The 23,420-nt window shown below is 46.6% G+C and overlaps 1 protein-coding gene across 1 annotated transcript in view; it reads left to right on the top strand.

The window, feature by feature from the left end:
• The window catches only part of GABBR2 (gamma-aminobutyric acid type B receptor subunit 2), a 420,626-nt gene that overhangs the window by 131,328 nt on the left and 265,878 nt on the right, over positions 1–23,420 (top strand). The gene's annotated exons all lie outside the window — the stretch shown is intronic.

The raw sequence follows: 23,420 nt of genomic DNA, 5'->3' as shown, positions 1-23,420 counted from the left end.
CCTTTGTCCTCAGTTAAGTCTTTCCTGGGCTCCTTGCCAGTTATTCACTCTTTGCCCTGGCAGATTTTATACATCATTGAATGCTCCACCAACACACATATAGTCTATTGTAGGTAAGACTTGCCAGTGTTAGCTGTTATTGGGGATGGGAAAGAAGAGTGTGGAACTATATGACCACCAGGGGTGAGTGGTGGCTCATACACATGTTTACTTTTTTGCTCCATCCATCCATCCATCCATCCATCCATCCATCCATCCATCCATCCATCCATCCATGCATCCACCCATTCACCTATCCATCCATCCATCCAGCCAGCCATCCATCCATTCACCTATCCATCCATACATCCATCCATCCATCCACCCACCCACCCATCCACCCACTTATCCATCCATCTGTCCATCTGTCTATCCATCCATCCATCCACCTATCCATCCATCCACCCACCCACCCACCTATCCATCCATCCATCCACCCTCCCACCCACCCATTCACCTATCCATCCATCTGTCCATCCATCCATACATACATACATCCAACAAATATTATAGGCAACTTACTCTGTGCCTGGATTTTGGTAGGCACACTGGGGATACAATGCTGAACAGGATAGATGTGGTTTGCATTATTCTGGAGCTTACATTCTAGGAGGAAGACAGGCAAGAAGCAAGTAAATAATTAAATAATAATAATAAAGTTGTGTTCTTAGTATTTTTCTGCATGAACTCATTTAATTTTTATAACTGCTCTATGCTGTAGGTACCTTATCATCCCCATTTTACATTTTATAGATAATGGAACTGAGGCACAGAAAAGCTATATAACTTGCACAAGGACTCACAGCTAACAAGTATTAGGGCCAGGATTTTAACTCAGGCAGTCTGGCCCTTAAGATAAGACTGTAGTAAGGAAACTTGGCTATGACAGAAGGAAACACGGTGATGAGATATATAGTGATTGCCTTGGGGTAGTCAGAAAAGGTCTCTTGGAGGAGGTGGCATTCAAGCTGAGACCCGAAGGGTGAGAAGGAGACCATTGGGTGGAGTGCATTCCATGTCAGTGAATGGAATAGCAAACGCAGGAAGGCAGCTTGTGATAGGAAAGAACCTGGCATATTCATGGAACAGAAAACAGGGAAGTGGGGCTGGAGTGTGATGGGTGGGGAGTCAGGGTGAAGACAGTGAGAGTGGCAGGGTGAGCAGGAGCCTAACCACGTAGAGGATCTGTTTCATTCCACTTGCATTGACTGGGGACCTCCTCTGAGTCTGGTGCTGCATGCATGGGGTGCTGGGGTGGAGCCCAAGTTTGCAGCCACGAGGGGTGGTGGGCACAAGCGAGGGCAGGTGTGATGAAAGAGAGGTGGGGCCCAGGCGAGGGCCCCTCACTTAGCCCCAGGTCAAGGAAGCCCCAGGGCAGGTGCTATGGCAGGTACAGTGGAGCTGGCTGCTGAAGGAGGAGAGGGCGCTGGACAGCTGGAGACATGGGGGAGAGCGCCGCTGCAGAGGAAACTGGGCGTGCAAAAGCAGGAGGTGGGAAAGTATGTGGGCTTGGGGAGTGCTGAGTCATTCCTTGTGGCCGGAGCAGGCCACGCTGATTGTGGGTGGATGCAACACGAAGAGGAGGCCAGAAAAGCAGCCGTGTGCTCTGGTGCAAACCTAACCACAAACCTAACCACACACCTGAAAGCCAGCATGGCTCAGTGTGCCATGGGAGCCTGGCCTCAGCCCTCAAGGTGCCTAGGAGAGCTGTGGAGACCTTGGACCAGTCACTTAGCTTCTCTGGGCTTGAGCTTGCCCTCCTGAATATTGAGGATCACATTCTCTACTAGTTAGAGCTATGTGCTGCCTCCCTGAACCTCAGTTTCCTCATCTGCATAATCAAGGTAGTAATAGGACTGTTTTCATGGGGTTGTCGTGTGGATTGAAAGATTGAAAAGGGATTACAGCTGTGCCTGGCACACAGTAAGTGCTAACTAAGTGTTCTTTGTGGTTAGTCCTGCCCTGTCTCCTCCCACTCCCCAAGTTGAATCCCCTGATTACTTGTCATTCCTGGTCTTGCATTCCCACATTTTCTTACACTGTTCCTACCACCCAAAACATCCATTCTTCCTATATCCAGTGTATCAAGTGCTACCCATTCTTTGAGACCCAGCTTAAATCCTGCCTCCTTCAGGAAGCCTTTCCTGCCTGCTACTAGGGGCCTGCTAAAGTTGGGCCCTAGAAAGCCTTTCTATCACTTCCCCTTGTTTAATTCTAGCAGAGCGTGTGCACAGCCCAGTGTCCCATTCTACCCTGCCTGTCCCTCTCTTAGGGTTTTGCAGATGTGGGGGTGTGTTTATAAATGTTTGTCTCTCCAGCTGGATGGATGGATAGGTGAATGGATGGATGGCTGGATGGCTGGATGGATGGATAGGTGAATGGGTGGATGGGTGGATGCATGGATGGATGGATGGATGGATGGATGGATGGATGGATGGATGGATGGATGGATGGATGGAGCAAAAAAGTAAACATGTGTATAAGCCACCACTCACCCCTGGTGGTCATATAGTGAGCTCCTTAGGGACAGAACCTGGACTTCTCTTTTTCCCTATGCCTATCATTTCACAGTCTTCATTAGAAGTCTGCTCAATGATCAGAGGGATAGAGGGAGATGGGAAGGGATGGAAGGATCTGCAGATGGACACTTTGTCCAGGCATGAGAGGCTGAGGTCCCAGGGAAATCCCTTGCCCAGAGAGGAATCCAACTGATTCCACTGATTCTCAGTGTCACTTGGAACATCTGTCCCTCAGAATTCCCTGAGGAGCTGCAGGAACAAGCACAACGTTGGAAACTCCCAGCTTGCAGACCAGAGCTACCTGACCTCGCCATGAGCAGGACAGCCCTCCAACCTAGAGGAGTTGATAAGACAGGGAAGTGGGTTACAAGATGGGGATTGTGTTAGTTATTTATCACTGGGTAACAAATCCCCCCAAATTTAGTGGCTTAAAACAGCAATATCGTGTATTATTTCATTATTTCTCTGGTTCAGGAATTCAGACACACTGAATGGCTTGTGTTTGCTCCATGGTGTTTGGGGCCCAACTGGAGGACTTGAAGGCTAGGGGCTGGCATCATCTGAAGGCCTGACTGGGGCTGGAGGATCTGCTTTCAGTGTGGCTCCTCTCCATGTGGAGGTCTCCATAGGGCTGCTGGAGTGTACTCATGACAAGGCAGCTGGCATCCCCCAAAGTGAGTCATGAAAAGACCAAGTCTTTTAGGACTTACTCTGGAAATTGCATGCTATAACTTCTGTAATCTGTGGATCACACAAATTAGCTCTTATTTAGAGAGGAGTAGTACCAAGGTGCAGGGGAGGTGAAGCTCACGGGGGGCTAGCTTGGAGACTGGATACTATAGTGACTAATGTCTGGAGGAAGACAGGAACTCCAGTTGCCCAGCAAGGGGGACTTGATGCTGAGGCCCTGCCCTGTTTTGCAAAACTCCTGCTCATCCTTCAAAACCCTGGATACCACTTCCTCTGTGATGCCTTCCCTGATCTCCTCCTTCACCCCCTTTCCTTCGGTGCTGCCCATCCCCCGCTCACAAAGTAAATTAATTATTTCTTCCTCCACTACACCCGCATTCTCAATAGCAGGTGATATCTCCTCCAAGGGAGTAAAAGGACATTGGTTCTTGTGCGGAGGCAAAAAAAATCTTACTTTTTTAATGTGTAAAGCATAGATATAGATGTAGTACACAAACGGATCTATGTATGCCTGTGGTATTACAATTTCACCAGGTGGCAAGAGTAGGAAAAGTAGCCAGAAAGTCTTCTTAGGAGACTAACAGTGAAATGAAGGTTGAGAAACACTGTTCCACATCCTTCTATATTGTGTGCAGTATTCTCTTATTAAATTTCATGTCAATGAATTCTACAGTTAAAATAAAGATGGTAAATTTTATATGTATGTTTTGCCTCAGTTAACAAAAATAAAATTTTAAGAATGGGCTTGGCATGGTGGCTCATGCCTGCAATCCGAGTGCTTTGGGAGGCCAAGGCAGGAGGATGGCTTTAAGCCAGGGGTTTGAGGCCAGGCTGGGGAACATAGTGAGACCTCATCTCTACAAAACATTATAAAATTAGCCGGGTGTGGTGGCACACTCCTGTAGTCCCAGGTACTTGAGAGGCTGAAGCTGGAGGATCGCTCAAGCCTAGGAATTCAAGGCTATAGTGAGCTATGATCATGCCACTGCACTCCTGCCTGGGTAAAAAAGTGATGCACTGTCTCTATTTAAAAAAAATTAAGTGTTATGAAAAATAATCTGTTCTATATGCCAGTCTTCTGTATCAGATTGTGAGCTTCTTGGGGGCAGCCCTTCCCCACCCCTTCTTCATCTCCTGGTTCCCAGTGTCCGGCGCAGGGCCTGGGCTTACAGTAGGTCCTCACTGAGTACTGAACTGTGCTAAGTGCAGAGGATAGGCGGACGGAGGGGCCTGAAATGCTCCATGGCAGAGCCTCTCACAGTGTGGCTCTGACTGTGGGGTGGGGAGGGCAGTGGACCATGCAGAATCTCAGCCTCCACCTCCACAGAATCACTTTGCATTTTCCCAGGCTCCTTGTAGGGGAAGATGCCCACACCCAGACAATACTGCCCTAGCGTTCACTACTAGACACTGGGGCTGGATCAATGGCTGCAACTGGAAGTGGATGCGGGATGCTGGGGGGCTTGGAACTAGAGGGTACTCAACAGTTTGGACTTACCTGAGGACCTGGGAGGCAGAATGGTGGATGAGCCCAGAAGACTGGATTTCTCCCAGCCTTGTGCAGCCAGGCAAGGAAGATATAAGAACAAAGATCAGGATCTTGATCTGGGAGTAGACTGGGAGCCTGGATTCCTGCCTCCTTCTCATTCTCAGGGAACATAGCCCCATTTATTATGAGCCAGACTCTGTGGACCTCCCAAGCCACCCCAACCCCAACTCAGGGAGGCTGAGCTTGTTTCCAGAGATGGTGAAGAGGTGGATGGGTGGGTCTACAGGTGCCCAAGGGATTTGATGAATCTCTTAACTTATTCAAGACTGGGCTTCACAACAGAGCTTCACAAATGGGAAACTGTGTGTAATCTGTGTAATTGAAAAGGAGCTCTGGCTGCCCTTTTTGGAGGAGCAATGCTTGCCGGACAGAGATAGCCGGGAATGCATAATCAGTTGTTTCTGTTTCCTTGTGTCACAAAAATAGGGATTCACACACCAGAGGGGTGAAAATTCACTCTGGTGCTGAAATCGGTTAAATTTAACTTTTGCCTTTTGCTGGGCCTCTTGATTCATAGCTGCTGCATAGAGAGGCTAATATTGTTTGAGTCGTGATATGAGTCACTTAGCCACTGGGAACCTCAGTTCTCCCTCTATATGCAAGGCCCTTCACAGAGTCCAGGGTCTGACATGCAGGTGAGAGTGGCTCTGTCCCTCTCCAAACTGTCAGAGCCTGCTCAGGGTGCAAGGCTCTGATCTGGGCCTCATGCTGGGAGGAACCCACTAGGGCATAACCCAGGAAAGCATCAGGGAAGGGTCAAGGTCTAGACATTGGGGAGCTGAGGGTGTTCAGCCTGGAGAGCACACGGGGCACTGGGGAGGAGGGAGGAGTCCAGACCTCCAGCGTTGCATGACTGTCTGTGATAGATTTTGCTGGTTCTCTGGTGCAAGTGGGGAGAAGCAGGAGCCATGGCTGAAGTTAGCGGGGAGCAGGGTTTCCACCTCCTGCAAGCAAGCCCTGCCTCTGGAGGCTTCCAGCATGGAGCAAGCTGCCTGGCTGTGAAGTCATGAGTTCCCTGTGGCCCAAGGTTCCCTGAGCAGTCCGGTTTCAGCCAGGCCTGCTGTTGGGGAAATTTAATACACAGAGTAGGCATAGACCAGGTCAGTGGCTCTCCACCTATATGGGAAGAGTTACTTATGGGGGTTCTTGGTAACAATGCAAATTCAATATCAGTGGCTCAGGTGACTGTGATGCTCTTGGCCCCTGGAGACTTGCCAGGCCAGGAGCTCTCTAAGGCCTGTTCATCCCCCAGACACCTGGGCTGTTTAACAAATGCTGCTGGTCCAAAAAACTCCAATTGATGCTGCCCATGTGGGAAAGAGGACATGGAGGAGGTCACCGGGGTGTGGGTGGGGGGATGCTGTCAGGGCAAGTATCCCAGTGCCGCTAGGATGAAGCTCACAGTCCATGGTGGGGCACAGTCCATGGAGTGCACCATCACCTTGTCGTTTTCCCAGCCCACCTCATGCCCCTTCATGCTGCTGGCCTCAGTACAGGCTGCTGGCAGGACTGTGCTCATTCTTCCTGGCACAGCTTGGGCGCCTCTCCTTTGCAAAGCCTCCCATGGCCTCCCCTGTGCTTCCTGACCTGACCTGCACATCCCTCCCAGGGTGTTTGCTATGTCTGCCCACCCCTGGCCTGCAACTACCTGAGGTTAGAGTTGTGTCTCATTCACCCTGCCCCTTGGCCTGGTACAGGCCTGGCAGTGATGCCAGAACAGTGCTCAGGGCGTATTTGCTGACGGAGAGCCAGGTGCCTGTCTTTTAGGCCTTGGGTTGGTCCCCTAAGAACCAAGGGCACGTCATCAGAGCTTGCCAGACCTAAAGTCACCCGAGGACTCTCCAGCTGCAGCCTCTTGTTAAACGGATGCAAAGGGAGCCCTAACACAGCCTTGGGCTCAGCCTCAGCCTGCATCTCCCATCTCAGGAACCCCAGTCCCCCCCATTTTCTTTTTTTTTTTTGAGGTTTAAGAGTATATATTATTTTTTAAATTATTTTTTTATTATTATACTTTAAGTTCTAGGGTACATGTGCATAACGTGCAGGTTTGTTACATATGTATACTTGTGCCAAGTTGGTGTGCTGCACCCATCAACTCATCAGCACCCATCAACTCATCATTTACATCAGTTATAACTCCCAATGCAATCCCATTTTCTAATTAAGTTTCCTTTGCAGTTTTTTTCAGACCCACCCAGAATCCTGTCCTCAGAGATCTAAGAGTGGCTTGTGTTGGCACTTATGGGGGCGGTCCTGCAGATCTCCCACCAGCCTGATCTGTCCTGAAAGCATGGGGCCTGGGAAAAACCAGGAGAATTTGGAGCTGGGTGGGGAAGATGGAGACAGAGCTTGGGAAAGGTCCAAGAGATGCCAGCAAGAGGGAGTTTGACATCCTCAGAGACCAGGACCACACTCCTTCCTGCTTGGGAGTGAGATGATCGCAGCTTCAGCTTGCAGACAGAAATCGTCTTGCTGATGAAAATAAAGTCAGATTCCTAAAGGGATAAAGGGCTGCTCGTAGGAAAACGCAAACACTATTTCCTCAAGAACTGTATCCCGCAGAGCCTGTCCTTTAAAAGGCAGCCGTGGCAGATTATTAAATTGTAGATGCACTTCTCCCGGCTCTGTCCCGAGCCTCCCCTCGACAGCCCACCCTGCCTTGTGGCCCGCCTTGGCACTCCCCCCGAGGACCTTCCTGGGAAGCAACACTTCGGCTTGTGTCATGGGGCTGTCTCCTTGGAGAAGTTCATGTGAGGGAGTGGAGGCAAGGAGGACTTTCAGACGGGAGGATGTTGACTCTGTGTGTGTAGAGGTATTGGCAATGGACTCCCAATACGTTTAGGACTTGATTTCTGAAAACTCAAAAGCGTGCCTGGTTTTGACATTTAAAAACCAAATCAGTGAGAACTTCCAAATCAGGCCTTTTGCTATTTACTGAATTCTGGCATCATTCTAAATGGTCAGTTGATGCCATTTTGCTTCATAGGAACAGAAGTTTTGTGATCTGACATGATTTTCTCAAATGATTATTTTATTAAACTGTAGGTTGTCTGAGAAATCAAAAGATTGCTTGTTGCTTAGCTGTGGCTTGTGGAATTTGAGGTAGATTCATGGAATGGCAGAGGTGGCAGAGGCTTAGCAGGCATTGGGTCCAGTCTCCCTGTTGTACAGACTGAAAAACAGAGACCAGATGGGGTAGGGCCTTGCCAAAGCCTCACAGTAACAGCGACGCGGGGCTCCGTGGCTTACCCTCCAGCACTTTGCAGCACGTGCCGTGGTCTCATTTTCTCTCCCTTAGCCTCCCTTTTCTGTTATGTAAAATGGGAGTAGCAAACCCGCCTTCTGTGTTTTGTGCGGATGTGTTTTCTTCAAGGGAAAACACTTATAAACTGTAATCCAGTAGCTGCTGTTATGATGCCCAGCACTCCTTTGCTAGGAGCAGATCTCTGATTATGGCCATTGGAGTTTCATGCTTTGCATGGACAACAGGATTTTTTACTCTGACACTGCAGACTCTGAAAATAAGGAGTCAGGGATGGAATGGGGGCTCTTCAGTAAGATGCTCAAAGTACACGCAACGTCTGCCTCTTAGCCCCCAACATTCAAAACCCACCCAGGCCAGAATCCCGCCGTAACCCGGCCATGTGACTGCCACACCCTTGCCACAGAACATGCAAGTGAGCCTGCAGCCTTGATTGGAAACCATTTAGAAGCAGCAGTACGATAAGGCACAGCTGGAAACTGTTGCTGCTGCTCTCTAAGAAAGAGAATAGAGGCCAGGAATCCAGCACGGGTTGGAGCCATTTCTTTGCACTGGTCTCCAGGGGGGCCATTTAGCACATTAATAATCTATGAGATGCTTCCACCTTCTGGATTCATTAAAAACAAGAAGAAAGGGAAGAGGAGAAATGATACTAAGGGCATGCGCTATTGGCCAAGCAGAGAGGGCAGGAGAGACCCCAAGGACCTGGGGACTTTGGAGGGTCCTTCCTGGCTGTCATCAGATGTCCAGTGCAGTCAAGCCCAGTGTTGAAAGTGGGCAGCAAAGGCTGGGCACGGTGGCTCAAGCCTGTAATCCCAGCACTTTGGGAGGCCGAGACGGGCGGATCACGAGGTCAGGAGATCGAGACCATCCTGGCTAACACGATGAAACCCCGTCTCTACTAAAAAATACAAAAAGCTAGCCGGGCGAGGTGGCGGGCGCCTGTAGTCCCAGCTACTCGGGAGGCTGAGGCAGGAGAATGGCGTAAACCCGGAGGCGGAGCTTGCAGTGAGCTGAGATCCGGCCACTGCACTCCAGCCCGGGCGACAGAGCGAGACTCCATCTCAAAAAAAAAAAAAAAAAAAAAGAAAGTGGGCAGCATGTCACACATGAGGCGAGGAAAAGCTTGGTAGCTTTTTGTTTGGATACAATTGGTAGAAGGAATAAGGAACCCTCAGAAGGGTTTTCAGGACAGAGGAGTCCGGGAGTTGGCTTGAAGCGGGACCCATGGTGGCCATGGCAACAGCATTCCTAGGACACAGGGCTGTGGGGCAGCTGAAGGCCACTGCAAAAGCCAGAGGGGATGGAGAGGGGAGCACGTGGCAGGCTCCATGGTGGAAAAAGTGCTGGCTGGTGCCGGCCCTTCCCGCCTCATTTGCCCCAAATCTCCCAGCTCCAACACCCAGAGTCCCTTGAAGCTGCTCAGCTGCTCTGTGCTCTTTGAAGGCCCAGCCTTCCCCTGAGTGGGCCCCCACGCCTGCAGGCCCGCCCTCTTCTTTTCACCTTGAAAACCACTTCCAGCCTGTGAGAGTTGGCAAGTGAGTTGCTGGCTCTTCTGAGCCTCCGGGCATGTTACCCCATGTGTCCGGCATCCTTTGTTACAGGATTGTCTGTACACCATGGTGTCATCATTGTCTCCATTTCTGCCTCTGCCATTTGACTGTGGTACCCTAAAGACAGTGGGCATGTCGGATTAGTCTCTCCGTGCCTGGTCCCACTTACAGGGACCCAATAATGTGTATGAGGGACGGAGGAGGAGGTTCGCTCCACAGCTTTGAGTTGGCCTGGGGTATCACTGCCCTTCGTGATCCAAACCCCCACTCCTTTGGTGGAAGGGGTAGAGACGTAGTCCCCACATCCAGCCTGGCTTGCGTGGATCCTGGCAGCACCTACCAATCTTCAGGGGAAGAGAGGTTCTGTTCTTACTCATTCATCCATCCACTCATTCATTCATTCACTGACTCATACTGTATTTATTCATTCATTCTGTCACTCAACAAGCGCAGCACCTGCTGTATACTCTCCCAGGCTCTCCTGGAGCAGTGCAAATCCACCACCCAACACCACCATCCAAGAGAGGGAGACATGACAAAGAGGCAGTTTGATGCAGGAACCTAAACAGAGGACTGGAATTCCGAAGCTCTGGGTCATTTTCCCTCCGATGCCTCTCAGTGACAGAGGGAACTTGGGCAAATTAGCAGCCCCCGCAGAGCCTCACTGAACTCACAGTATAATGGAGATAATCCTGTCCACCCTTCTGGGGCTATGGAGAGCATTAGATGGGACAGGGATGCTGGACCATGTGGGAGCACTTTGCAGACCGTCAGGCCCACTAAGATCTCAGGTGGTGATGTTACTGCCGCTGTGATGCCAACCGGGCCCTGAAAATGTATAGGTCTCCATTTGTCTTCAGATCCAAAGTTGTGGGGATGAAATTGACTATCACTTACCATGAAGGTGATTCAGAACAGTAAAATTAAAACAGAAAACCTACAGGAGAGGCGAAAGAAGCCCCAGGCAGCTGTTAGAGGGCACATGCACTCTTTCTGGTTTTCAGAGGAGAGGTAGGTTAAAGAAGGGCCGGATGCTATTGAGAGCAGGGCGGTTCCCAATCTATTCCTGCAAGGACCCACCCCATGTCTTTCCTGTCGGCCTGGTGAAAGATTCAATTTAAGGTTCTGACCCCTATTTTTAATTCAAGATCATGGTCTCTAAAGTAATATCAGTTCCCAACATGTAACTCCAATGGCCTCATTGTTTATGCGTCTTTCACCGCCAGCCACTTCAACCCTTTTCTGGGAACATGCGGGGTGTAAATAATTCATTCTAAATAAATAAATCACTCGCGCTACTTATGGTACAGCTGGTGCTGCTGGTGATCGGCACAACTGCAGATTATGTAGAGTTGAGTCTGGAATTACAGATTGCGTCTAGAAAGAACTGGAGAGGGAATTTGAAAATGAGCTCCCTCCGGGGACAAACATGTAAAATGGGATTAACACCAACCTAATAAGGTTGGGATGAGAGATAGAAATAATAAATGTGTCACACAGTGCCGGGCACCCAGCAGCCATGCAATATTCTTCTTCTTGCTGCTGCTGCTTTCTTCCTCCTCCTCCTCCTCCTCCTCTTCTTCTTCTTCTTCTTTCTTTCTTCTTCTTCTTCTTTCTTCTACTTTCTTCTTCTTTCTTCTTCTTTCTTCTTCTTCTTCTTTCTTCTTCTTCTTCTTCTTCCTCTTCTTCTCTTCTCCTCTTCTCTCTCTTCTTTTCCTCTTCTTTCTTTCTTTCTTTCTTTCTTTCTTTCTTTCTTTCTTTCTTTCTTTCTTTCTCTCTCTCTCTCTCTCTCTCTCTCTCTCTTTCTTTCTTTCTTTCTTTCTTTCTTTCTTTCTTTCTTCTTCTTCTTCTTCTTCTTCCTCTTCCTCTTCCTCTTCCTCCTCCTCTTCCTCCTCCTCTTTCTCCTCTTTTTTTTTTTTTTTTTTTGACAAAGTCTTGCAGCCTTGACCTCCCATGCTCAAGTGATCCTCCCACCTCAGCCTCCCTCAGTAGCTGGGACTACAGACACATACCACCACACCCAGCTAATTAACATTTTTTTTTTTTTTTTTTTTTTTTTTTTTTTTTTTTTTGAGACAGAGTCTCGCTCTATCACCCAGGCTGGAGTGCAGTGGCGCAATCTCGGCTCACTGCAAGCTCCACCTTCCAGGTTCAAACGATTCTCCTGTCTCAGCCTCCCCAGTAGATGGGACTACAGGCGCCTGCCACCACACCCAGCTAATTTTTTGTAATTTTAGTAGAGACGGGATTTCACCATGTTAGCTAGGATGGTCTTGATCTCCTGACCTCATGATCCATCCACCCACCTTGGCCTCCCAAAGTGCTGGGATTACAGGTGTGGGCCACTGTACCCAGCCATCAATATTATTCTTAAAACGTCATTCCTGTAATTCATGAGTGAAGGTTACTATTTTGTTGAGGAAAATTGACTAAAAATGGGCTTTTTTTTATGGTGGTGGTTCTCAAACTTCATGAGTATCAAGATCCCCTGGAAACTTGGTAAAATACAAAAACCCACTAGGCATAGGGTGACCAATCATGTCTGTTTTGGGATTGATGGTGCCCAAATTGAGGCATTTGGGATTGAGGAAGTAAGGACTGTGAATATTCAAACCAGGAAAGTCCCAGAGCAGCTGGGACAAGTTGCTCACCTTCGCCAGCTCTCGTCCTGCTTCTAGGCACCTCGTCCTCTGAGATGCTGTGTGTTAGCACCCCAGGTGATTCTGAGGCGCAGCCATGGATGGGAACCACTGCCTTAGAGTGTGAGACTGGGAAGATGCCTGCTGAGCCGCTGGGCAGGTGCTCTGCGGACAGACGCACCAGTGCATGTGGTGGCATGGCATTGACTGCCCATCCCATGTTGTGTTTGGTAAGGTGTGTGGTGCTCACCTGTGCAGATGGGCAAATGGAGGGCCAGAGAGCCAACATACCAGTAATATCAGGGCCACGTCTCAGGCTTGGGCAGAGAGGCTGCTGTTTGCATCCAGGCTCTGGTGCTTGTTAGCTGGTGCCTGGGGCAGTTTGCTTAGCCTCTTCCAGCCTTGGTTCCTGGTCTGGGGCTTGGCAGTGGCATCATACTGACCCTGGGGGCTGGTGCATTACCTTCCTTCTTCCTCCTGTGGCCATCCATTCAAGGACATAGTCACCCAGGTGGCATCCTGGCCTATCTCTGCAGGTAGAGGCAGAGCCCTGGGATCTGGGGTCATCTCCATGGGATGAGCTATGTGGTCTTGGGGTATCTCTTGCTCCCTGAGGGCCCCTGTGTAAAGAGGAGTGGGTTGGGCCAGTTGATGAGCCTTAATAATGTCGTGTCATTATGCCCTGTGGCTCAGAGCCATCAGTGCCTTAAGCCTGGCATCGTCCCTCTTGGGCCTCTGCATGTGATTTCCCTGGGCTCATAAGGCCTGGTGTTCCCTCCATGTCTAGAAGCTGTGAGAAGGAACCAGGCAAGCGCTCAGAGGCCGAGGCCACTTACACATGTAACTCCACACAGAGTAGAGGAGCAGCCTTGCAACTGTGCCAGGCCTTCAGCTTTAATGTCTCTTGATTTCCACCAGAGCTTTCCAGGTGGAGGACACCCCTTCTGCAGGAAGTGAGGCCCAGAGAGCTGATGCGGCCTGTGTAAAGTTATACCTCAGGTAGGGCAGAGAGCTGTGGTGCCAACCTTTCTGGTGGCCTTCCCTGACTGGTCCTTTCCCCTCATGCTAAGGCATAGCGCATGCTCCCCACAGCTCAAGAGTTGTTGCCCATGTTGTTCTCACTGCACAACGCCCTTTCTGCTCCCCCTCTTCCCCGGCTCAGTCCTCTGTATTTCCTGATATTTGGTTCAAGTGTTACCTCCTCCTCCAGGAAGGCATCCTAGTCTTCCCCAACCCTGGTCCCAGCTGGAGGAGGTACCCAGCATTTTCCTCACTTCCTTTGTTTTGCCCATTCCTCAATATATTACAATCCCTGATGAGGTTTCAGTGTCACCTGCCAAACAACTCCTTCCGGCCCAGACAGTCCTTGCCCATCTGAGCCTTAGCAGTACCCCAAGGGCCTTGCCTCAAGTAGGTGCTCAGGAATTGTGACTGGACACACCTGTAGGGCCTGTTACAAAACCAATTTGTAACATGTGTATGGCCTTTGCCATGGGCCAGGTATGGTTCTAAACACCATGCATAAATTAACTCATTTACTTCACATGCCAACCCTAAGAGGTTGTTATTCTCATTTCACAGATGAGAAAACTGAGGCACAAAGAGGTTGAGTGCCTTCCAAAGGATTGCCCTTCTTAAGTGGCTCTAGAATCCCTGCTTGCAACCGCAAGACTACACTGCCTGTCACACAGTATCATGTAACCCTCACTGCACTACTCCGGGCTGAAGAGCAGACATTGTCCCAGTTAGGCCTGTTCTCAGATTGGGGAAAATAAGATTCAAAGAAAATAGAGTCTGGCCCTGTTTCCTGCTGCAAGCAGACCACAAGGTGTGGTCTCCTGAAGGCTTCTAAGAGTGGCCTCTCTGGGGGCCATAGAGGCTCCAGACCCTGGGTCTCTGCCTCCCTCTCCAGCTGTGTTGGCAAGGAACTTCCTGCCTGTCCATGGAGGACCTAGGCAGTATGTGTCCCCTGACATAGGCTGTGTTCTCCCTGTAAATCATTCATGACCCCCACACACCCACACATGCACACACACATGCATACACACCACTTTTAAACTTATTACTCATTCAGTAACTCGTTGTGTATAAAAAATAAATGATTCCTTCGAATTCAGAAAATAGATGGACTGGTTGTTGGTGAAAATCAATAACTGTGCTAAGTATTTCAAGAATAGTACTTATAGTCCCGCTCTGGATGGTTTTATAAAGAATAAGCTGATTTTTTTCTAAATGGAGCATAGTCTATATTAGTTGTGAATTATACAGAAGCCTTTTGCTTTGAATCTGTTTCCTAAGATGATTACCTTATTTATTATTTCCATGATGAAGAGATGGAGCTTTATACAGTGGGAAGGGTTCAACTTGAGAAAAATAATCCTAGGTTAGATAACGATCTGGACATGATTCATAAATTGCTGACTTAAGCATAATTTTCTCGATTTTCCCCATGTTCCCATAAAAGCTTACGTAGTACTGCCTTAGCCTCTTCTAATACGGCGTGTTGGCTTTGCAAGTATCAGGGAATGACTTCCTTCCCATCCTGGGTGTCTTCTGAGACTCTGGGCCCATTCCTAGAGGAATGGGGACCTTTGGCACAGCAAAGCTGTTTGGGCCCAATCCTCTGGCCCACGCTAACAAGAAGGCTTCAGCACCACTTCTTTGGGAAGCCTTTCCAGGGCATGCCTCCGGTGGACGTGTCCGTAACCCCTGCTGCTCACAGCATGCTCACTTCCTCCTTTAGTGCAGTCTTGCCTGATAGTTACTGTTCTCTCTGAGGTCGGGGCAGCAGCATCTTTGTTTGCGGTGGGAACCTTAGAGCCCAGCTCATGGCCCAGAATCCAGGAGAACCTCTGTGAATCTTTGATTTCTGTTTTGGTTTTTGGTGCTCTCTCAATCTTTCTCTTTAATGCAAGCAGCATCATGAATTCATAGATTTTCAAAAATACATTGAATGTACATTCAGTAAGTTGGAGACATTATTTTTAATGCAGACAGTGTTTTGCTGCCTTTTTTTTTTTTTTTTTTTTTTTTTTGAGGACAGGGTCTCGCTCTGTCACCCAGGCTGGGGTGCAGTGGCATGATCTCAGCTCACTGCAACCTCCCTTTCCTGGGCTCAAGCGATCCTCCCCCTCAAGCCCCCCAAGTAGCTGGGATTACAGGCGCACACCACCATACCCTGCTAATTTTTGTATTTTTTGTAGAGATGGAGTTTCATCATGTTGCCCAGGCTGGTCTGAAACTCCTGGCCTCAAGTGATCCTCTCACCTATGCCTCCCAAAGTGCTGGGATTGCAGGTGTGAGCCACTGTGCCCACATTTGCTGCTCTATTTGTTTCTACCTTTCCCCTAAAATTCTCTTCCAATTTTGTTACTTTGAAAGTTACTTTAACCTGCAACAAGAAGTTAAAAGAAAGTACAATGAACATCATTTACCCTTTATCTAGATTGACAGTTGTTTACATTTTGCCATATTTGTTTTTGCTGCTTCTCTCTTCCCCCCACCCTCTCTCTCTCTCTCTCACACACACACACACACACACACACACGCTCGCACACTCACTGATTTTTTTTGTTGAAGCATTTGATAATAGTTTGCAGACACAATGACACTTCACCCCTAATACATTAGCATGCATCTCCTAAGACAATTATATCCTCTTACATAACCCTAATATAACCACATCTGAAATATTTAACAGTGATACAGTATTACCAAGTGTATGATCCATACTGAGATTTTTCCAGTTGTCCCAAAATTTTCCTTATTGGAATTTATTTGGACACAAGCAAAGAACATGCATTGTCTTTGTTGCCATATATTTTTGGCTTTCAGGATAGTGATCTTTTTTTTGGAAAACCCAAGCCGGTTGTTTTATAAAATGTCCCACAGTTGTCATTTGTTTCCTCATGATTAGATTCATGAGTTTTGGCGAGAATACTACATGTTTTTATGCTGTGTTCTTCCCAGTGCATCGAGTCAGGGGGCCCAGGATGTCAATTTGAACTATTATTGATGATGCTAAATTTGATCACTTGGTTAAGGTAGTATCTTCCAAATTTATTGTAAATATGCATTTTCCCCCTCTGTAATTATGAAGTAATCTATGGGGTGAAACTGAGACTATATGACATCCTATTTCCTCACAAGCTTTTACTCAATGGTTTTAACATCAATTTATGATTCTTGCCTGCCTCAGTATCATATTGGTGTTGCAAAATGGTCATTTTCTTTTCTTTCTTTTTTTGAGAGACAGTCTCATTCCGTCACCCAGGCTAGAGTGCAGTGGCGTGATCATAGCTCACTGTAACCTCAAACTCCTAGGCTCAAGGGATCCCCCTGCCTCAGCTTCCCCAGTAGCTGGGATTATAGGCACATACCACCATGCCAGGCTAATTAAAAAAAATTTTTTTGTAGCGACAGAGTCTCGCCATGTTGCTCAGGCTGGACTCAAACTCCTAGGCTCAATTGAGCCTCCTGCCTCAGCCTTCCTGAAGTGCTGGGATTACAAGTGTGAGCGACTGCACCCAACCTCATTTTCTAATTCGATTCTTCCTCTACATTTAAGCCAGCATTCTCCTCTCCAGAACAGCATTCCCTTTTTTTGACTCTTTCTTCTCCTCCTCCTGCTTCTTTCTGTTTCTCTTCCCCTACTAATTTGAGCACTTAGTATTTTACCTGCCTTAGTCTTGGAATCAGCCATTCCTCCAAGGAGCCCTGATTCTTCCTGGTAGGAAACTGTATTAAGAAACCAACATTTGGGTGCTGGGTATACTTGTTGCTATTGGGGTTCATTCCTTCATGGTTTTTTTTTTTTTTCCAGTGGAATGAGCTTGAAAATATAATTTTTAATATCTTTAAAGTGTTTAAACTATAATCTGACTATGAGGAGATAATCAGACAAATATGGGCCATTCTATAATTTACCCGGCCTAAATTCTTAAAAAGTCCCTATTGTGGAAAACAACAAGAACAACCACATAAAGCCAACCAAGGCCTGTTGTAAATGAAAAAAATAAAAAATACCAACCAAAAGCAAGCCATGAAATTTGATTGGATCCTGAATTTTTAAAACAAAAGGGCATTTTTGGGAAATTGAAGAAATTTGAATATGGACTATGCATTAGATGATACTGAATTATTGTTCATTTTCATGACTGTGATAATGACATAACAATGTAGGATAATTTCATTCTTTACAAGATGCACTCTGAACTATTTAATTATGAGGTGTCATGATATTTGTAAGCTAATTTCAAATGCTTCAAAAACATCACTAAGAGTATGTGTGTGCATATATGTATATGTGTGTCTATGTGTATATATAGACACATTATTATTTAGTATATATGATATACTAAATATAATATATACTATATATATTTAAAAAGAGAGGAAAGCAGATGTGGAAAATGGTGAATCTAAGTGAAAGTATTCCTCATGCTATTCTTTCAACTTCTTTGCTTTAAATATTTTTATTTAAATATTTTTGGGTTTATAGGAACACTATACAGTGTTCCTCATACTATTCTTTCAACTTCTTTAGTTTAAATATTTTTCAAAATAAAAAGCTGTGAATGCACCTGTGTGTATGTGTGTGTGTATGTGTGTGTGTGTGTGTATGTGTGTGTATGTGTGTGTGTATGTGTGTGTATCTATGTGTGTGTGTGTGTATCTGTGTGTGTGTGTCTGTGTGTGTGTGTGTACACGTGCGTGCTAGATGGAAGGATGGTGGAGGGGAAGAATATATCCTCCTTCGTTGGACAGTGAAAATGTGTCCAAAAGTCTCTTTACACATTTTTCTCCATGTGATTCTGTTAGAAACTTAACATATTCCTAGATTCCTTTGTCCTGGTTTGTCTTCACTGTTTAGGGATTGATCTTTTTTCTCCTTGTTGATTAATTTTATTAAAAAAAATATACACAACTTTTAGATGATTCCATAGTCAAATGTATAGCAGAGAATTCTTGGCTCCGATCTAAGTTCTTTCCATTCTGTTGCATGCCATCCTTATATAATGTGACCATTGTTATTAGTTTTTAATTTCTCCTTCCAGTTTTTCTTATTGAAAATATGAGCGTGTGTCTGTATGAGTGTATAAGTGTGTGTGTGTTTGTTCCTCATTTCTTCTTTTTATGCAAAGGGAGCATACAGTCTACACTGTTCTGCACCTTGCTTTTTTACTTGATTTTCCCAGATTTCACTGTATTATTACTGTAGAAAGACATTCCTTATTTTTTTTTACAGAGGCACAGCCCTGCTTTGTGTGGATGTACCATAGTTTGTACAGCCAGTCCCCTACTGATGGACATTTGGATTACTTCCAATCTTTTGGAATAACCTTGGCCACATGTCACATTTGTGCCAGTGTAAACTGGGTATGAATTCCTAGAAGTGGAATTTCTGGGTCAAAGGATAAATGCATCTATAATTTTTCTAGAAAATAAATCTTTGTTGAGAAAACTAATGAATGAATTTGATTAAAAAGAGCTGAAAGTAAAAGGCTAATATCTAAATGGAGACATAAAACAATTAGAATAAATATATCTCTTTGTGAAAGAAGCTGATTTAAAACCTTTCTGGTGGCGTTATCTCTAGTCCAGCAATTTTCATTTTCTTGCCTAAAGACAGAATAATTTCTCTTTGGTTTATAAATTAAACATATGACTCACACCTGTAATCCCAGCACTTTGGGAGGCCGAGGTGGATGAATCACTTGAGGCCAAGAGTTTGAGACCAGCCTGGCCAACATGGCGAAACCCCATCTCTACTAAAAATACAAAAATTAGCCAGGAGTAGTGGTGCATGCCTGTAGTCCAAGTTACTGGGGAGGCTGAGGTGGGAGGATTGCTTAAGCCCAGGAAGTGGAGGCTGCAGTGAGCAGAGATGATACCACTGCACTTCAGCCTGGGCAACAGAGCGAGACCCTGTCTCAATAAATACAATACAATACAATACAATACAATACAATACATTATTTAACTAAACATATAATTACAAAATCATGAAATTTTAGAGCTGAAATAAAAACTATGTAGAACAGTCTCCTTAAGGAAACTGAGGCCCAGAAAGGGGAAGGAAGGAACAGAAAGACTAAGAAAAGAAACCAAATTCAGTGCAATTCCATGCAATTTAATAAACAGTAAGTGAAAGAGCTTCTTTGTAATAAAGCATGATGCTTGTTTTCAGTTTCTACCAAGAGTCAAACATAGAACTGTTCAATTGAGAGCCCTGGAGATACCAGATCAGCAGCGTGTGATTCAGATCCCTGAGTGCTTTGCTGTCACAGTGACAACTCCTTCGACGGAACCCGGTGTCAATGGACTTTGTTTCACATCTTTTGTGTCATTCTAGGGCATTCCCGTGTAGTCATGATGAGACATTGGATCAGGTGGAGGGTTTGAGTGGCTGTGGATGTCCTGGCTGATGATGTGAGTGGTCACGTTTGCTCAGGATAGTCTGAAGTTACATAATTGTGGCATTGGAAGGATTCTGTTTGAATTCTGAGCCGGCAATGTGGAGAAGCAAATGGGCTTAGCCCTGCCAGCCATGAATTTGGGGGCAAGACCAGGCAAGTCCCTTCTTTCTGGTCCTCTGTGTGTAAAATGAGGAGTTGGACAAGCCCAGAATGGCACATAAATAAATGGCGCCCATGGTATTATTTTATCCTTCTATGCTAATTGCAGACATAACTAAGAGATCACTAAACTCTCATTCTTTACTCCCTTAGCCCACTTCTCAGTAGCACCTGTCAGCCCCTTGGTAATACAGCATAGGTTCAGCCTTTTACTACAGCTGGTCTGAATGGTTACTTAGGGTTGGCAGGTAGAATGCAGGATGCCCAGTTAAATTTGAATTTCAGACGCACAAAAAGGTTTTTAGCTTTGTTTTTTAGTGCAAGAATGTCCCAAATGTTGCTAAATCTGGCAACCCTATTGCTTAGGCCATTTCAATTATTTCTCTTTTTTTCTGTGTAGCTGATTTCTCTTAAGATAACGACCCTCTCTTCTTGACACTTCTGGTAGTGCTCATTCCCCAGTGTATTCTATGATTGTTTAAATTCATATTATGACCTAATTTAATTGAAGGTGATAGAGATTTGGGTAGGAGACTTTTATTTCTGAGGACCATATATTCTGGTAAAAAAACTCTTTGATGAACCTGTAATCCTATGTATCCATGACTTTATCATTTTCATATCACTTTCTTGACTCTGCCAATGCCTGTACAACTTGTATTATTAACTTAATTAGTATGTTCCTTTAAATTGACTCATAATTTTATCTAAATGCCATGAATGAAAAATCAGTATCATTTACTAAGAAAGTAGTATAAAAGCAAATTAAGGGAAAGCATACCTCTTAAGGTATAAATTGTCATCTGGGGCTCACCTGAAATCACTGGTTATGCTCCCAGGGGTATAAAGCACACCGCTGACTAATTCAACTCCCTGCTGATTTGGGAATCCCCTCTGTGACTCTGGCAGATGAGCCCTGAGGATCTTCTTGAATACCTCCAGTGCTGGGGAACTCAGTACTTTGCAAGGTTTTGATTCACTCTTGAATACCTTATTGTATACTGTTTCTTCTTCATATTGACCATATCAGCCTCCCTGAAACAGTTATACGTGGACCCTGGTTTTCCCTCTGAGACCCACACAGTAAGTTTGCTCCCTCTGCATTCGTTCATGCATTCATTTATTCAACACATACTTGAGTGCTTATTCTGTGACAGCTTAAGCGCAATAACAGTACATGTGATAAGGTCTGATGGGGGTGCAGTGGGGTAGGTACCCCCTGCCTAGACCGGAGGTAAGAAGGTGTTCAGAAAGACTTTTTCAGAGCGGAATGAGGGAGAGTCTGCTTTGGGAAAGAGAAGGCTGGAGTGAGGGGTGAGAGGGGACACTGGAGCAGTGGAAGAGGTGGAGAGAGAGCAGGCCAGGTGGGCCTCATAATCCTCATCTCCTCATCTTCTATTATAGCACTAGGACTCATTTCCTATAAAACATGTTCATATTCCAAGTTCTCCATGTGTTTACTTATTTTTGAAGTAGGGTCTCGCTGTGTTGCCCAGCCTAAAGTACAGTAGCACTATCACGACTCACTGCAGCCTTGACCTCCCAGGCTTAAGCAATTCTTCTGCCTCAGCCTCCCAAGTAGCTGGGACCACAGTCATGGCCACCGTGCTTGGCTAATTTTATTTTATTTTTTTCCATAGAGATGGGATTTTGCCAAGTTGCCCAGACCGGTCTCCACTTCCTAGGCTCAAGCGGTCCACCCACCTCAGCCTCCCAAAGTGCTGGGATTCAGGCATGAGCCACTGCACCCAGCTCAGTTTATTTTTAACAGAGCCCTGGAGAGTTAGTCAGGGCAGGACGTATTCGCCCCATTTTACAGGTAAGGAAACTGAGGCCTAGCAGGTTGGTGGTGGGCTTGCAGCTGACCAGAGGAGCTGGGTCTGTGTGTTCCACAGGCACATGACAGCGCTCAGTTCCGGGTGCTCTTGCCCATGCACAGCCCCAGCCCTGCCCCAGCCCCACTGGTCCTGGATGACCCCCTGCCCCGTGGAATAAAACTTCTCATTCTGGGAAAGCATCTTTGAATCTTTGATCTTGACTCAGCTAAGTTTCCTCTGGACTGACCATGAAGCACATTTCAGAGGTGTGGAGTCTCGTGTTCCACTTTCTTGCTTATGGAAGGCATTGGCTCACAGGGTAAACTGAACCTAGGATGACCTCTTCTTCTGGAGCTCTGGTGTCCCTGGGATTGGGGCTGTGAGGTGCCCAGTGACTGCCATCCCATGTCCTCTGAGTGTCAGTGGGAAGGTGGCTCTCAGGCCTCCTTGGAAAGCTTGGCCTATCTGACTGAATGATTCCTTGGTAGGAGTCTGCTGCTCAGAGCTCTGCCTGGGCTCTGTCTACTCAAGGGGACAGAGGGCCAAACCCTGTTTTCCTCAGCCAAAGAAACCAGCACTTTCCTTCCTCCTCTGCTCTCTTTTGCGTGAGAACTGGGTGAGTTCCTGTCTAGAGAAGACAAGTGTGAAGGCATTTTGTGACCCTCCTGTCTCCCTTTCCCCTCCACTTCTCCCACGGCTACAGAGCAAACTCAGAGACAGCCCTCAATGAGCTCGTAGAGAAGTCAGTGAAGTGGGCCTGGCTGCCCATCACTTCTCAGTGCCTCACCACAAGGGGAAGAAACAGTGCTGGAAGAACTGAGGGAGAGCAGGGAAGGCTCCCTGGAGGAGGTGTCTGTGAGTGGGACTGGACAAGTGAGTAGGAAGTATGTTCCCAGAAGTAAGAAATGCTGCATCCTGGCAGGTGCGGTGGCTCACGCCTGTAATCCCAGCACTTTGGGAGGCCGAGGCGGGTGGATCACAAAGTCAGGAGATCGAGACCATCCTGGCTAACACGGTGAAACCCCGTCTCTACTAAAAATACAAAAAATTAGCTGGGCATGGTGGTGGCGCCTGTAGTCCCAGCTACTCGGGAGGCTGAAGCAGGAGAATGGTGTGAATCTGGGAGGCGGAGCTTGCAGTGAGCCAAGATTGTGCCACTGCACTCCAGCCTAGGCAACAGAGTGAAACTCCGTCTCAAAAAAAAAAAAAAAAAAGAAAAGAAAAAGAAAAAGAAAGAAATGCTGCATCCTCTCCTACTCAAAGACTTGAGCTGGGGCCCCAGCACCCCCTCCCACAATAGATGTGATTTCAACTTGTGGACTGATCAGAGGTGCCATATTGACATGAGGAGACATGTTTTCTGCAGTGAGGTAATTAAAAGGCAGTTGGCTTCACAGCTGTGATCACATGCGAATGCTTCTTACCCCTAAAGACGTCAGCTGAAAGCCAAGTGCAAAGGAGCCGAGGAAACCAGAGGCTTCTAATGTAATTTGTTAATTTCCTGCATTTGTCACCTGCACAGGTGTGAGGGGAAAATGGAACATTTTACCAGAAGTTGAAGAGAAAATTAAAGACATACATTCTAATTGTACACAATTAGACAAGCAATACAATCATTATTATTTGTTTAATTAACAAGCCCTTTAAAAATAATAGATTAGAATGTGGAGATCCTGCTTTAGAATGATGTCCCTGCCTGGTGGCAGCCACTTGGGTTTGAGCAAATCCTTTCCTTCACTGAGGCTTCTCATCTGTAAAATGGGTACACTCCTCCC

The sequence above is a fragment of the Rhinopithecus roxellana genome, chromosome 16 (assembly GCF_007565055.1).
Source record: "Rhinopithecus roxellana isolate Shanxi Qingling chromosome 16, ASM756505v1, whole genome shotgun sequence".
Classification (NCBI taxonomy): Eukaryota; Metazoa; Chordata; class Mammalia; order Primates; family Cercopithecidae; genus Rhinopithecus; species Rhinopithecus roxellana.
The sequence above is the reverse complement of the archived record's forward strand: the minus strand, read 5'-3'. Positions and strand labels throughout refer to the sequence as shown.